Source organism: Triticum dicoccoides, chromosome 4A, assembly GCF_002162155.2.
Source record: "Triticum dicoccoides isolate Atlit2015 ecotype Zavitan chromosome 4A, WEW_v2.0, whole genome shotgun sequence".
Taxonomy (NCBI): domain Eukaryota; kingdom Viridiplantae; phylum Streptophyta; class Magnoliopsida; order Poales; family Poaceae; genus Triticum; species Triticum dicoccoides.
Genome location: NC_041386.1, coordinates 624,847,628 through 624,859,548, shown reverse-complemented (window position 1 = coordinate 624,859,548; position 11,921 = coordinate 624,847,628). Strand labels below are relative to the sequence as shown.

Here is an 11,921-nt window from a genome sequence, read left to right as displayed (position 1 = left end):
ACCCCTTGACGACCCTAGAACTTTTTTTCTCCCCGATAATATTTTTTCTCCGAGAGAGTTAGTGTTCCCGAGTGAACCGGAGGGGGACATTGGTCATATCGGATTCGTCATATTTTCTACGAATGTTCTATATACATACATCCATCGATATCATTCCATACATACATAGACATCTACATTATATATGAACCAAAAATATCAAAATTCATCATACATACATCTACAGTATATATGAACAAAAAATTCATCATATCAATATTTACATATACATACACACATACATACATACACATGACCCCCCTCATTCATCATATCAAATTCATCATATCAATATTTTGCAAGGGGAAGGAAGGAAGGGGGGAGGATGGGGCGGTAGCTACCTCTCCTGGCGGGATCGGGGAGGAGATGCGGGCGGCCGACGTCGAGGGCGATGATGACGAGGACGGGCTCGGGGTCGGCGAGGGCGACGGCGGGGCGCGCTCGGCGACGACGGCGAGGCAGGGCGCGCTCGGGGGCGGCGGACGGGCTCGGAGGAGCAGGGGGTGCGGCAGGGCACGCTCGGGGGCGGCGGATGGCAACGACGTGGGCGGCGGACGGCGTCGGCGTGGGCTCAGGGGCAGGGCAGGGGCAACGGCGTGGGCGGCGACGGCGAGGCAGCCTGGCGGCGATGAGCTCGGTGGCGTCGGGGGGAAATGGGCGATGTAAACTGAAACCGCTAAGTGGTGGGTATATATACATGAAGCATTGGTCTCGGTTCATGGCACGAACCGGTACCAATGCCACCTATGGTCCCGGTTCGTGCTACCAACCGGGACCAAAGGTCTCATTTCGGCAGCCCAAAGGGCGGGAAGCAGAGGCCATTGGTCCCGGTTCGTCGCACGAACCGGGACCATAGGTAGGCATTCGTACCAGTTTGTGCCACGAACCGGTATGAATGCCGCCCTATGGTCCCGGTTCGTGCGTCTAACCGGGACCAATGGCCTATGCCACGGTGCGGTGCGGTGGGATTTTTAGTCCCACTTCGCTAGCCGAAGAGCTCCCGCACCTGTTTATAAGCCCTGCTCTGTGTTCCCTTTCGAACTACTCTGAACTGCGGGCTTATGGGCCTAATGGGACACTACAATGCCTGTGGGCCTACTGGGCCTGCTGCGGGCCTGAATCCTGGTCCATGGTTGGGTTTCTAGTCGTATTCAGGGCGTACTGCCCCAGTAGGTGGCATTTTCTTTTTTGCTATTTAATTTTTCATTTCTACTTAGAACTAAATACTTATAGTTTTTTAGTGATTTCTTTTTTATTTTAGGTCACAAAAATTATAAACTTTCTGTTAGTGCCATTAGTTTTAAAATTTGAATAGTTTAAATTTGATTTTTTTAAAATTTGTGTGAATCACTAGTTTATGAATAACTTTACTATAAAAATTGATTTTTGAGTCATTTTTTTCCTGCTATTTAATATTACTGTGTTTTATCATTATACTCAATTTGGTAATTTTAGTTAGTCATAACAAATATTATAGGCATTTTTTTCTTTTTTGCTATTTATTTTTTCATTTCTACTTAGAACTAAATACTTATAGTTTTCTAGTGATTTCTTTTTTCTTTTAGGTCACAAAAATTATAAACTTTCTGTTAGTGCCATTAGTTTTAAAATTTGAATAGTTTAAATTTGAATTTTTTAAAATTTGTGTGAATCACAAGTTTGTGATTAACTTTACTAAAAAATGAACATAGATACACCTATAGAGAAAATTCAACCTAAATTCATAATCAATTTCTATGAATTTTAGAGAAATTCATTATGAATTTAGGTCAAATTCCCTGTATATGGCATCTATTTTCACTTTGAGAGGAGCTCAACAAGGCAGAGAGGGACGGGCTTATAAACCGGTGTGGGCGCCCTTCGGTTGGCGAGGTGGGAGTAAACTCTGAGCGCAACGAGGACCAACCCTTTAGTCCTGATTTGTGGCACAAACTGGGACTAATGGTCATGGGCCAGGGCGAGCCGTATTTTTTCCAGTTTTTTTGTTTTGTTTTCTGCATTATTTATTTTCTTTTGTTTTTTGCTTTATTTTTTAATTCTTTTTTGCTTTTCGTTTTAGAAAAATTATGAAATTTCTGATAGTGCCATTAGTTTTCAAATTTGAAAACACTTTTTTAGTTTTTTTGTTTACTTTGTTGCTTTATTTATTTTATTTTGTTTCTACTTACAAAAAATACTTATTGCTGCTATTTTTATTTTTTCCAGTTTTTTTGTTTTGTTTTCTGTATTATTTATTTTCTTTTGTTTTTTGCTTTATTTTTTAATTCTTTTTGCTTTGAGGTCAGCAAAATTATAAACTTTCTGTTAGTGCCATTAGTTTTAGAAAAAAATATAAACTTTCTGTTAGTGCCATTAGTTTTCAAATTTGAATTCTTTGAAATTTGTGTGAATCACAAGTTTGTGATTAACTTTACTAAAAAAATGAACATAGATGCACCTATAGAGAAAATTCGACCTAAATTCATAGTTTTCAAATGAACTCTGAAAAAGTTGGCACATCATACTCGTGTGTTACAAAGTTGGCATGGTATCATCATAATAGTTGCGGTAGAAAGTCTTTACTTTTTCTTCGCTTGTGTCATTTGCTTATTGCGCCGTAACCATGGATAATCTTCATCGTTTATCAGGATGCTTGGGTCAGCCTTGACATTGAAGGGAGGAATTTCATGAAACTTTTCATAATCTTCAGACATGTCTGTCTTGCCCTCCACTCCCAGGATGTCCCTTTTTCCTGAAAGAACTATGTGGCGCTTTGGCTCATCATATGATGTATTCTCTTCCTTATCTTTTCTTTTTCTCGGTTTGGTAGACATGTCCTTCACATAGATAACCTGTGCCACATCATTGGCTAGGACGAACGGTTCGTCAGTGTACCCAAGATTTTTCAGATCCACTGTTGTCAATCCGTACTGTGGGTCTACCTGTACCCCGCCTCCTGACAGATTGACCCATTTGCACTTAAACAAAGGGACCTTAAAATCATGTCCGTAGTCAAGTTCCCATATGTCCACTATGTAACCATAATATGTGTCCTTTCCCCTCTCGGTTGCTGCATCAAAGCGGACACCGCTGTTTTGGTTGTTGCTCTTTTGATCTTGGGAGATCGTGTAAAATGTATTCCCATTTATCTCGTATCCTTTGTAAGTCAATACAGTCAAAGATGGTCCCCTGGACAACAAGTACAGCTCATCACAAACAGTGTTATCACCTTTGAGACGTGTTTCCAACCAACTGCTGAAAGTCCTGATGTGTTCACATGTAATCCAGTCGTCGCACTGCTTCGGGTGTTTGGAGCGCAGACTGTTCTTGTGTTCATCGACATACAGGGTCACCAAGGTAGAGTTCTATAGAACTGTGTAGTGTGCTTGAGACCAAGAATATCCGTCCCTGCATATTATTGAGTCACTTCCAAGAGTGCCTTTTCCAGTCAGTCTCCCCTCATACCGCGATTTAGGGAGACCTATCTTCTTAAGGCCAGGAATGAAGTCAACACAAAACCCGATGACATCCTCTGTTTGATGGCTCATGGAGATGCTTCCTTCTGGCCTAGCGCGGTTATGGACATATTTCTTTAGGACTCCCATGAACCTCTCAAAGGGGAACATATTGTGTAAAAATACGCGCCCCAGAATGACAATCTCGTCGACTAGATGAACTAGGACGTGCGTCATGATATTGAAGAAGGATGGTGGGAACACCAGCTCGAAACTGACAAGACATTGCGCCACATCACTCCTTAGCCTTGGTACGATTTCTAGATCGATCACCTTCTGAGAGATTGCATTGAGGAATGCACATAGCTTCACAATGGCTAATCGGACGTTTTCCGGTAGAAGCCCCCTCAATGCAACCAGAAGCAGTTGCGTCATAATCACGTGGCCGTCATGAGACTTTAGGTTCTGGAACTTTTTCTCTGGCATATTTATTATTCCCTTTATATTCGACGAGAAGCCAGTCGGGACCTTCATACTGAGCAGGCATTCAAAGAAGATTTATTTCTCTTCTTTCGTAAGAGCGTAGCTGGCAGGACCTTCATACTGCTTCGGAGGCATGCCGTCTTTTTCGTGCAAACGTTGCAGGTCCTCCCGTGCCTCAGGTGTATCTTTTGTCTTTCCATACACGCCCAAGAAGCCTAGTAGGTTCACGCAAAGGTTCTTCGTCACGTGCATCACGTCGATTGAAGAGTGGACCTCTAGGTCTTTCCAGTAGGGTAGGTCCCAAAATATAGATTTCTTCTTCCACATGGGTGCGTGTCCCTCAGCGTCATTCGGAACAGCTAGTGCGCCGGGACCCTTTCCAAAGATTACGTGTAAATAATTGACCATAGCAAGTAGGTGATCACCGGTACGCATGGCAGGCTTCTTCCGGTGATCTGCCTTGCCTTTGAAATGCTTGCATTTCTTTCGACGTTGATGGTTGGTCGGAAGAAATCGACGATGGCCCAGATACACATTCTTCCTGCATTTGTCCAGGTATATACTTTCAGTGTCATCTAAACAGTGCGTGCATGCGTGGTATCCTTTGTTTGTCGATCCTGAAAGGTTACTGAGAGCGGGCCAATCGTTGATGGTCACGAACAGCAACGCCTTTAGGTTAAATTCCTCCTGTCTGTGCTCATCCCACGTACGTACACCGTTTCCATTCCACAGCTGTAAAATTTCTTCAACTAATGGCCTTAGGTACATATCAATGTCGTTGTCGGGTTGCTTAGGGCCTTGGATGAGAACTGGCATCATAATGAACTTCCGCTTCATGCACATCCAAGGAGGAAGGTTATACATACATAGAGTCACGGGCCAGGTGCTATGATTGCTGCTCTGCTCCCCGAAAGGATTAATGCCATCCGTACTTAAAGCAAACCATACGTTCCTTGGGTCCTTTGCAAACTCATCCCAGTACTTTCTCTCGATTTTTCTCCACTGCGACCCGTCAGCGGGTGCTCTCAACTTCCCGTCTTTCTTACGGTCCTCACTATGTCATCGCATCTACTTGGCATGCTCTCCGTTTCTGAACAGATGTTTCAACCGTGGTATTATAGGAGCATACCACATCACCTTCGCAGGAACCCTCTTCCTGAGGGGCCCGCCGTCAACATCACCAGGGTCATCTCGTCTGATCTTATACGGCAATGCACCGCATACCGGGCATGTGTTCAGATCCTTGTATGCACCGCGGTAGAGGATGCCGTCATTAGGGCATGCATGTATCTTCTCCACCTCCAATCCTAGAGGGCATACGACCTTCTTTGCTGCGTATGTACTATCGGGCAATTTGTTATCCTTCGGAAGCTTCTTCTTCAATATTTTTAGTAGCTTCTCAAATCCTTTGTCAGGCACAACATTCTTTGCCTTCCACTGCAACAATTCCAGTACGGTACCGAGCTTTGTGTTGCCATCTTCGTAATTGGGGTACAACCCTTTTTTGTGATCCTCTAACATGCGATCAAACTTCAGCTTCTCCTTTTGACTTTCGCATTGCGTCCTTGCATCGACAATGACCCGGCGGAGATCATCGTCATCGGGCACATCGTCTGGTTCCTCTTGATCTTCAGCAGCTTCACTTGTTGCAGCATCATTGGGCACATCGTCTGGTTCCTCTTGATCTTCACCAGCTCCCCCCGTTGCAGCATCACTGTATTCAGGGGGCACATAGTTGTCATCGTACTCTTCTTCTTCGCCGTATTCCATCATAACCCCTATTTCTCCGTGCCTCGTCCAAACATTATAGTGTGGCATGAAACCCTTGTAAAGCAGGTGAGAGTGAAGGATTTTTCGGTTAGAGTAAGACATCGTATTCCCACATTCAGTGCATGGACAACACATAAAACCATTCTGCTTGTTTGCCTCAGCCACATCGAGAAACTCATGCACGCCCTTAATGTACTCGAAGGTGTGTCTGTCACCGTACATCCGTTGCCGGTTCATCTGCGTGCATTATATATAATTAAGTGTCCAAATTAATAGAAGTTCATCATCACATTAAAACCAAAGTACATACATAGTTCTCATCTAACAACATATAGCTCTCCAGAGCATCTAATTAATTAAACCATACATTGAAACTATGTAAAACATTTCAATGCGAAAACAAATGCGATCATAATCGCAACCAAGGTAACAATTGATCCAACGGCATAATGATACCAAGCCTCGGTATGAATGGCATATTTTCTAATCTTTCTAATCTTCAAGCGCATTGCATCCATCTTGATCTTGTGATCATCGACGACATCCGCAACATGCAACTCCAATATCATCTTCTCCTCCTCAATTTTTTTTATTTTTTCCTTCAAAAAATTGTTTTCTTCTTCAACTAAATTTAACCTCTCGACAATAGGGTCGGTTAGAATTTCCGGTTCACATACATCCTAGATAAATAAAATCTATGTCACGTTGGTCGGCATAATTTTCATAAGCAATAAATGAACCAATAGTTATAAAGATAACATATATACCACATCCGAATCATAGATAGGACGAGGGCTGACGGGGGTGGATACCAAAACCATCGCACTATATAATATGAAATAATAAAAGTAAGAAAATAATACAAGTATCTATGTAAACATACAAGTAAGAATATATTTTTTCCTTTCAGAAAGAAGATAAGAACAAGAGTCTCACCACGGTGGCACCGGCGATGAGCTCGGCGCGGGTGATCGACGGCGGTGAAGACGGGGACGGGGCGTGACAGACCGCTAAACCTAGACAAATATTAAGGAAAATGGAGCTTGGAGGTCGAGCTTGGAGAGGAGAAAGCTTAAGTAGTGTGGCTCGGGCATTCCATCGAACACCTTGTGTGCATAGGAGGTGAGCTAGAGCACCACCAAGCCCTCTCCCCCTCGGCCAGAAAAAACAGAGCAGTGTGCTCTGCTCTTACGCGAGGGGGTATATATAGGCACCTCATTGGTCCCGGTTGGTGGAATGAACCGGGACTAAAGGGGAGCCTTTGGTCCCGGTTCAAGCCACCAACCGGGACCAATGGTGGTGGGCCAGGAGCGAGGCCCATTGGTCCCGGCTCGTCCCACCAACTGGGACCAAAAGGTCCAGACGAACCGGGACCAATGGCCCACGTGGCCCGGCCGCCCCCCTGGGCTCACGAACCGGGTCCAATGCTCCCATTGGTCCCGATTCTGGACTGAACCGGGACTAATGGGCTGACCCGGCCTGGACCTTTGCCCCCTTTTCTACTAGTGTCTCCGTCAACCGGTTCCCCCTCCCATCGCGTCCCTCCACCGATTTTTCATCTAGTCGGTTTTTCCTCACCATGCCATATGGACGGCATCTTTCAAGTACGTCAAGCGGGAACCAAAAATCCATGGCCAGGAAATTTGCAACATTTATATGGCGAAAATATAGCAAACGGACCCAAAAAGTGAAATTTGACATGAAACATGTAATGGTGTATCCAGTCAATAAAAAAAAGTTAGGGTTAGCTGATGAAGCAACCGACACTTTTTCCTTCTATAATCTAACTAGTTCCTCTCAAGTCTTGGCACCCTAAGGTTTGAGATTCCTATTCTTATTTTGGAGAAGACCTAAACATAGGTCAAGAGCACAATCAAGATTTTTTAACCTATTTTTATCCATTTTCCCCGCTCTTGCAGTTCAAATTTGAATCATATAAAGAAAATACACTTAAGGCCTATAAAAGAAAATAGATAGGATAAAGAAAAGAAAAGAGAAGGAGCGAACAAATACTGTAGAGTAGAACAAAGCATAAAATGAAAAAAAAACAAATAATGTACAAGATAAATGAAGAAGAAGAAAAGGAGAGGGAAAAGAAAAGAAAAAAGTTTGTTGGGTGCCACTCGGCAAAGGCGTGCAATGTCGGGTGCCATGTGGCAGAACTCCGTGTATACGTCCAATGTGGCGAATGTCACCATTTTGCCCGTGTTTTCTCTATGGCTTGCATGATCCATGTTCAAACTACTCCCTTCGTTCCTTAATATAAATTTTTTTAAACATTTCAAATGGACTACAATATACGGATGTATATAAACATATTTTAGAGTGTAGATTTACTGATTTTGCTTTGTATATAGTCACTTGTTAGAATCTCTAGAAAGACTTATATTTAGGAATGGAAGTAGTATGATATACTATGGTGCTTTGAGTATTTGGTGTCCTTTCACTGTGTACGTAGAACGGTTGATAGCTGGTCTAGCCTAATTAATATGATCATAACGGTTGGAAGTTGGGTAGTGGGGGTTCGGAATTGGAGTGAGATATAGGTGCTTGTTGCATGTCAAGCCATTTTTGACAAAAAAAGACATCGAATATATTGAAAGAGACAGGTTTTAAGAACATATACATGGTTAAATAAAGAGCAATACCACACATACATAATTCATTGTACGTGATTAACGTAGATGCTTAGGTGGGGTCTTCTGATTGGGTTTAGGGTGGTTTCATAATTGTTTAGTAGGTGTCATATTTTCGTTAAATAATTAAATAGGATGGAAAAGGTGCACTTTCACTTGAAAACAGAAATAAAATTTTTGTTAAATAATTAAATAGGATGAAAAAAGTGCACTTTCACTTAAAACAGATGTAAATAAAAAATACGGAAACAAACCAACAGAAAGAGAATAATAGGTGTACTCCACACCTCTCTCACCATATTGGCATAGCGCGAACCAACCTGTGGTTGGATGGTTAGAGGAATTGTGGTATCCCCAGCCCACCAGGGTTCAAATCATGGTGCTCGCATTTATTTCTGGATTTATTTTAGGATTTCCGGTGATGCGTAAATTTCAAGATGACAAGGTGTCCACGGTGACGTCGTAAATTTTAAGATGATATGCCGACTCGGTCTTTCAGAGAAGCGCATAGTGATAAGATGTGGGTGTGTGCGTTTATAGGGTTGAATGTATGCGTGTGTATATGAGCGCTTGTGTCTGTAGTGACGTTGAAAAAATAAACCATATCGGCATGACCTGTTATTCATGTCTAGTACTCTCTCGTATGAAATTACTTGTCATAGAATAAAAATAAATAAAATGAATGTACTATCTAGAACAAAAATATGTGTAGATACTTCATTTTCTTCGACAAATAATTCCAGACGAAGGAACTAAGTACATGTCTTAATTATCCTAGAGCTCCCCTAAAAAAGAAATTATCCTAGAGCGAAAATTTTGACTTGACCATATGTCTTCTCGTTGTTTCCAAGCTCGGACACGCCCTTGTCCTTCCTGTGCGCGAGCTCCCCCACATGGTGAACCATATTGGCCACATCCCGGCCCGACGACCCGCCTTCCGCCATCGCCTCCCTTGCCATCGTCGCGAGCTTCTTCGCCGTCGTTCGTATTTCCGCCCCCTCATCCATCAGCTCCCTCAACGCTTTCTTAATGTCGTCTCTCACGACCTGTTTCGCATATAGCTCGGGGTTCATGAACACGTGCATGGCCGGCACCTTAACACCGACCCGGACGCCGGCGCCGAGCACGTCCACGACCAGCGTCTCGTTCAAGAACTGGTCGGCGATGTGCGGCCATGTCAGGAGCGGCACGCCGTGGGAGAGGGACTCCAACGTGGAGTTCCACCCGCAGTGCGTCAGAAAGCCGCCCACCGCCGGGTGCGACAGGATGCTCATCTGCGGTGCCCACCCACGGATGAAAAAGCCGCGGCCCTCCACGCGCTCCTCGAACCCCGCGTCGAGGTCTCCCTAGTCACCCAGATGAACGGGCGATTCGACGACTCCAGGCCGGCGGCGAGCTCCGCGGCCTTCGACGGCAAGAGGCGGGCCATGCTGCCGAAGCTGACGTAGAGCACGGACTGTTGCGGCCGCGCGTCGAGCCAAGTGGCGACCGAGCCGGCATCGACGGCCGCGGGGTTGCCTCTTCCGGTCGTCGTCTCCGCGTCGGAGTCCAGAAGGCAGAGCGGCCCGACCGCCCACACCTTCCGGTGGAGCGCCGCACCGTATCCCTTGATGTACGTGCTCTCGAAAGCCGCGCAGGTGTTGAAGACGAATCCGTCGGCGGTGGCCTCGGCTTCCAGCGTGTCACGCCTTTCCTTCTCCATCCCAGGAAACTGGAAGAACCCAAGCGACGTGGCCTTGCTCGTGACGGCGCGCACCGGAAAATCGGGCACCTCGAACTGCTCCAAGTCGCCGGCAACGCAGTCGGTGTCGTGCACGCCGTGCTTGGCCAGTCTATGCTGCGCCAGGAGGAAGAACGCCGACGGGCCTTGGAACACAAACCGTGGGGTGTCAAGCCGGCGCGCGACGTCGGCCGTCCACGGGTTGCACGTGTCGGCGACGAGGCAGTCCGGCCGCCGTGGCAGCGCCCGGAGGTACGTCTCCAGCGGCCCGGCGAGCAGCCACACGGCTTCATAGAAGAGCATGACGCCGGGGAGGTCCGTGACCATGTCGTGGCTCTCGCACCCCTCGGGCAGCCCCAGCGCCGGCCCCGGGAACGGCAGCTCGGCCACGTCGACGGCGAGCCCCTCGCGGGAAGCGTGCTCCAGGACGGCCCTGTTGCGCGCGGCGGTGACGGGCGTGAGGACCACGGTGATGCGCGCGCCGGCGCGGCCGGCGATGAGGCGCGCCAGGTCGAGCACCGGGATAACGTGGCCCGGCGCAAGGAGCGGCACCAGCACGAAGTGTAGCGGCCGTGCCATGGCCGCGCGGAGTACAACAAGTCAACACGAAGTTGGGGATAATTTACTTGTTGTACGTGCAGTATGCTGGAAGGAGGAGCTATAGATTAGCATCTGGAAGGCCAAGACAGATAGAATCACGGCCACGGCACAGCGTTGGATCGAGATCGAGATCCACGGAGTAGAGGCAGTGCTGCTACATCGGCCACCCACGTGCATTATCAACAGACGACGGACGGACGATGCTGAGGTGATGCCGTTTACACGAATATGGCCAATCCTATCTGTTTGCGCACGCAACGCGAATCCTCCCCGTCAATGAATCATGTGGATCAGCGCGCCCAGGCCCACCGGGTCCCAACCAACGATTCCCTAGTTTTTTTTCCCACGGTTATACAACCGGATACAGTCACATCGTATCTGTCCAGGCGACCAGGCCCCTACACCATTGAGCTGCGCGCCTACACCATCACTCGATTGCCCCATCCACCCCAGCGATTTATAACTTGTCAAATTTCGATTCCCAGACTCCAGATCTAGCCTCATGTGAGTTTTTTCCCCAATTTTCTCTGTTGGATTTTTTCTAATTGTTACTTAGGCTGCATGCGTATCATTGTTCCACTCATCTGTGTGTTTGAGATCTGCTAATTTATGTGCTTCTTTGTTTCCTCCCGCAAGATTGTTTAACATGTGAACTCCATGTGCAGGGTTTGTTCTGCTGCTCCTGAAATCGATGGCGGCCCGCCTCTTCGACGTCCTCCTCCACGGCGAGCCGCCCAAGCACCGTAATGCATTTTCTTCCCCCATCAGCGCTTCACCAAGCAGCAGCACATGGAGTTGGAGGCAAGAAGAGGAGGAGCAAGAAGGGGAGGACGCGGGCGACTAGTTCCTCCCCTGAGCTCGAAGGCCGAGGGCCCAGATCCGCGGTTGTTCTTCCCAAATCTTGATGCCATTTGCTTTCCTGCGATTCTTTTTTTTAGAACGAAGACGCCGGAGGCGTCCGGCTTTAAATTAATAAAGCCCACATAAGGTAGCATCCAACAGGTTCAACACTTAACAACAAAGATAAAACGGCCGTAGCCAAGGTACGATACATGCTACCGGCCGAAGCCTGCAAGAGGAGATAAACAACATAGAGCAATGTGCCGGTCCAAAAGATCAGAGCCTACGGCAGGCTAGTGGCGGGCACCAATCTGGATCGTCCGAATCCGCTCCATCGCCTCCGACATCCGATCCGCATCACGCCGTTTCCCCAACGGCGTCCATGTCTGAAGAAATAAG

General features: G+C 46.6%; 1 pseudogene; it reads right to left on the bottom strand.

Annotated features, from left to right (window-relative positions):
• Positions 1 to 9,054: 9,054 nt before the first annotated feature.
• LOC119287469 lies at positions 9,055 to 10,763 on the bottom strand (annotated as a pseudogene).
• Positions 10,764 to 11,921: the final 1,158 nt, after the last annotated feature.